Source organism: Coregonus clupeaformis, chromosome 17 (genome assembly GCF_020615455.1).
Source record: "Coregonus clupeaformis isolate EN_2021a chromosome 17, ASM2061545v1, whole genome shotgun sequence".
NCBI lineage: Eukaryota > Metazoa > Chordata > Actinopteri > Salmoniformes > Salmonidae > Coregonus > Coregonus clupeaformis.
This window is the reverse complement of record NC_059208.1, coordinates 52,385,035-52,390,278: the sequence shown is the minus strand read 5'-3', so window position 1 is coordinate 52,390,278 and position 5,244 is coordinate 52,385,035.

The following is a 5,244-nucleotide window of genomic DNA, read 5'->3' as shown; positions in this document are numbered from 1 at the left end:
TGATTGATTGTTTTGTGTTTTTGGTTAGATAGAGAACTTTACTTTTCCTTCCACATGTCATTTTCAACCAGGAGGGGAAAACAAACACTGCCAGTATTCAAGTAACTTCTTTAATCCTCATGACCTATGTTCTATAAGTCATTGTACACCAAAGACCTATACTTTTTACAATAGTTTAGGAATAAAATAGGCCTAAAAGTACATGAATGCAGATGCCTGTTTACAATTGTTTGTTAAATTCCTCTTTTTTTTTTTGCTTGTAAATAAATTTTTCAATGCATCCAGTGCCTCTGACAATAGACATTTCTAATATTTCTTCTTGCATAATCAATCAAGTAAAATGTTGTATTCAAATAGAATTGTGATATTTGGGTCACAAAGGCTTGAATAAAAATTATGCAGCAGCGTTGCATGAACACTATACATGATTAACTGCATATTTACATTCCTCCCACAGTGGACTTCTAGGTAACCTCATCCCCAGGCTCGAATTGCTGGAGCATAGACCGAGAGAGCCGGCTGGTGCACGAGATTAATTTACGCAATGTTGACATAGCGCGGCTCAGTGGTTAATGAGTCAAGAACAGTTCCGGTAGAAGTTGCCTCTAAGCAAAGTCCTAAAATCAGTTTACCATTGTAGTGATTCCTTGTTCTCACAGCATAATTAGCATCATTATTTTGTTACTACACCATATACCCAAGATCACGAGGAACAGAACATGGTAAGTATATGGCTCTGTATGAATACAAAAAAAGGTATAAGTCTTAAGTCATCTGCACTGATCTGATAATGTTTGATTAATAAAAGCATCCTGGGGGAAACGGTGCTCCTCTCATAGTCATTTACAGATCAGTAACAGATCGACAGGGTGCTTATAAGACTGAACACAACGGGTGAAAACTGATACAATAAAATTGAAACCATTGTGCCCAAGGATGTCATTAAATAGGCCTAGGTTAGGTTAGTGCTGGGTCGGGAGGCAGGCCTTCCTGTACTGCTGTTGTGTTCAGCTATAAATCAAGCACCGAATGGTTTAGTAAACCTCTCTGAGGGAGGTAGTGAGACAGTGCAAACTATAGACCTGAAGGAAGTAGTACAGATGGAGACGGAGTAAATAGATTTTAACCTGTGGTTGGAATGGATTCAGTATACGGTCTAAAGAGGACTGTTATGCCTGTAGGACAGCCAAACCAAGGTTAACAAATACTCCGTTCCCCTTGACAGGCTTTAACTCTCTGTCAGGTTTATCCTCCATGCAAGCCACCTGGGAATGTGGTGAAAGAGTCTTGTAGTAACTTGCACTATCTGTTTCCGCCGATAACAAAGTCATCCCGACCTGGGTTGCCTCAGTTTGAAGTCACAGGGGATTCTTATTGTTTTTCTAGGACTAATAAGATAGGATACAGGGTAGGGCATCTTAGCTCCTGCTCCCACACAGAGAATATCACAACTAAAGAGACCATGACTAATCTCTCCTCTTTGTAGCAGCCAGAGGATTTTAGGAACCAAAACCAGGCCCGTGCTGACATCTGATAGTTGTGTGGTGATAACAGATTGTGAACTCACCTACATACGCAAACAATCAAACGTGTCAGAGACTGGTGAGTTGTCACGTAGAAAGTGGGACCTCCTCCCGGGATCCTTTGATGAAAGGATATATATATTGATGGGATAGCAGTACCTCGAGGGGTTCCAGAACAATTCAAAGCTTGGAATCAGATCGCAGCTGGGTTTGAATCAAGTATTTTCTGGTGGTCAACAATTAATAAAAACGTAGATTGGATAAATTATATTTACTATAACCAGCAAAGATTTATAAACCACACTCGTGATGCAATAAAGGGATTGGCTGAGCAGACAGCTCCAACTAGCTTAATGACATGGCAGAATAGAATAGCTTTAGATATGCTTTTGGCTGAGCGGGATGGGGTTTGTGTTCTGTTTGGATATATGTGCTGTACTTTCATCCTCAAACAATACAGCACCGGACGGGTCCGTGACCAAAGCGCTTCAGGGACTCACCACGCTGGCGAACGAACTGGCTGAGAACTCTGGTATTGATAGCTCCATAAACGGTTGGTTTGATAACATATTTGGTAAATGGAAAACTATTGTTGTAACTATTCTGGGTGAAGTTATAGCTTCTATGGGTATACTTGTTCTTTGTGGATGTTGTCTTATTCCCTGTGCCTGAAGGTTGGTGAGAAAAGGAGATGGAGAAGGTGGTTTCCAAACAGATGGTGAGATACGGCCCAATCCCGGACTCCGACCTAAGGAATGAAGGATATGACCTACCAGGCTTGGTGGAGTGACACTCTAGAGGGTGTCTAAAGGGGGCCAAAATGTACTTCCCTGTTTGTGTTTTATGCTTTATTAATCAAGCTAACCATTGTGAATGTTTGTCTTTCCTTATGTGAAGGTTTGAAGTTCCTGGGTGACTGGTAGCCAACCGTTTGCAAGTTGGGTGTAGATGGAAGGACTGAGGGTTTTTATTTTTCAGTATCATTATTGCCTATTAATAAAAGTGAATATTTTTGTTTGTATTGTATTTTAATGACTGACATCCTGTGTTTTCATATTTTGGGTTCACACCCTAGTGGGTGTGAAAAGGGGGATTGTTGGGTTCTATTTTTCTCATAATTGGATCTGTATGTGATGAATAACTTAGAAGTAATGCATTAATGAGGAGCATAGGTTTGAACTATACTGATATAAATTGTTTCACATAGCAGGCTGTGATTCATGTGAGGAACGTTAGGGGCTAGGATGAGATAAAACTTGCATTTCTTATAGATAAGACTTGTATTTCTCACAGATACGAACACTCTCTCTTTGTTGTCTGTGAAACCGTCCTTGAACGTAGGTACATAGAGTACAGATTGGAAGGGTGTCTTTTGGGTGCTGACTCTACAGGTTATTATGATAGAAACTTATGCCTGGGAACGGTGGAGCGCCAAGGGGTGGAGCGCCAAGGGGTTGGGACTAACCCGTGCGCCAACGGATTGGCTGAGTAAAGTCTAAACCACACTCAGTCCTTTACTCTGATTGGCCAACAGAAGAGGTGGGAACTCTCTGTCAGAGTATTTGAGAAAGAACCTGTAAACAATGGTTTAGTTCTCTGTCTGTCCTGCGAGGTATTTCAGTGAGCCCGTATACGAACCAACATACTTATCATACATACATTTTGCATATAATAAATTTAGCTTGGATTGAATATCTCTTGATTATGTTTTCTCTTATTCCAATACCAGATTTGAATTAAGCAATTTCTAACACTAGTTATCTGTCAGATAGCGATATGAGGTGGCTATTATTACTATCTAACAGCAGTTGTTTGTATGGAAATGTTTTGTAGCCTTTGTTTTGTCACGTTTCAGACAGGGGCGCAACTTTGGTTTTAGAAGTGGGGGGGATTTTTTTGGGTTTGCTTGTTTTTTTATCCAGTCAGATAAACACTCCAAACAGTCTACCCGACCGCTCGGAGGCGTCCGCATGGTCCTAAAGCACACCGCAGCCTTTTTTGTATCACATTCCAATTGTATCACATTCCAATGCAATTTCAGAATGTGGGGGGGACATGTTCCTCCTGTCCCCAGTGAATGTTGCGCCCCTGGTTTCAGAAGTAAATGAACTTGGCACGCTTTCGCCAGATGATGTACCGCTAGAGATAGAGCTGGCCAAAAGTTGGCTTACATTAGCTATTATTTTTGCCTCAGTCAAACTAGACCTGATTCAAACGATGAAACCGTCGGCCAAACGATTGAAGATTGATATTCTGATTTTTTTTCAGTGCAATGTGAGTTGCATTGGTCAGTATGTCAATGTAACGTTATTGATCTGTCAGTTTCCCAAGCTAATTGCCTACTTTTCACACTGACACAGTAATAAACAGCTCTAACGTTACAGGTTTCACTGTCATGGTGCACAGTAGAGGTCTGCGCGGGACCGATTTCTTCATCCCGCTCCAGGCCGCACCCGCTTGCTTTCTGTCCGACTCTCACCCGCTACCGCAAGAACTGGTCCCAAACCCAACTGCAGTCCCACAATGTTATTTTGGGCGTATGTGACGCAGCTCACTTGCCAGCCATGGTCCCAGCAATTTTGCGCCAAATAGCCAACATCAAATGCGCAAAAATATCTTAGCTCAATTTTTATCTCTGTAGCTCAATTGGTAGAGCATGGCGCTTGTAACGCCAGGGTAGTGGGTTCGATCCCCGGGACCACCCATACGTAAAAATTTATGCACACATGACTGTAAGTCGCTTTGGATAAAAGCGTCTGCTAAATGCCATATTATTATTATTATTAAGAAATAGGTTAAATTACCAGAGATTCTCACATGGCCCTTACATTGTATTACTGGGCTATATCAGCCAATATACTAGATGTAGTTTGAAGAGAGCAGAGTTGGAGAGAATTGCACTTTCGCTTGAGCAATTTTTATAGCCTTTTAGGAGTGGGAAGATTTTCAGACGGAGAAATATGGGTGATCAGTATTTAGGCCTATTTCTAGGCAATGTGGTAAACTATAGCCTAATCATAGGCCTATTTAGGAAGTACATTTCCTTGGATAGATAACTGCCCCGTGCTTCTCAGCCCATGGATACATAGGCTATAGCCTACTCTATTTAATTGTGACCACACGCGCTCCTGATCTCGCAGGTATGGCTACTGAACTGGAAGCAGCAAGAATGATGACAGCGACACTTGCTACGTTTTGCATAGTCCTATAGGATATAGCCTACCTTTTAGGAGGACGATTTGCAGGCAGAGACAAATAAATAGGTAATTATTGAAAAGGCGCAACGCTCGCTCACCATAGTAGCATAACCTATGTGCCTTTTCCTTTTCATGATGATTACATTTTTTGATTGCAATTTGACTGACATTGGTTGAGCGCCCTCCACTTCTTTTCAGTATCAATATTTAATTACAGACTCTGTAGTAAACTACAGTCTAATCACATTTAAGTTAATTTCATATTCAAGTGAACTGCCACATGTTTCTCTGCCCATGTAGGCAAACTACTCTATTTCAATGAGACCACACATTTACAAGGCGTACTTGAACTCTCACTCCCGACTAGGAGAGGTAGGCTACAGAAGTTGAAGCTGCGAATTCTGAGTGTGTGAATAATGCGAAAAATATGTGCTTTTAATACAATACAGTGCATTCAGAAAGTATTCAGAACCCTAGACTTTTTCTACATTTTATTACTTTACAGCCTTATTTTTTAATTGATT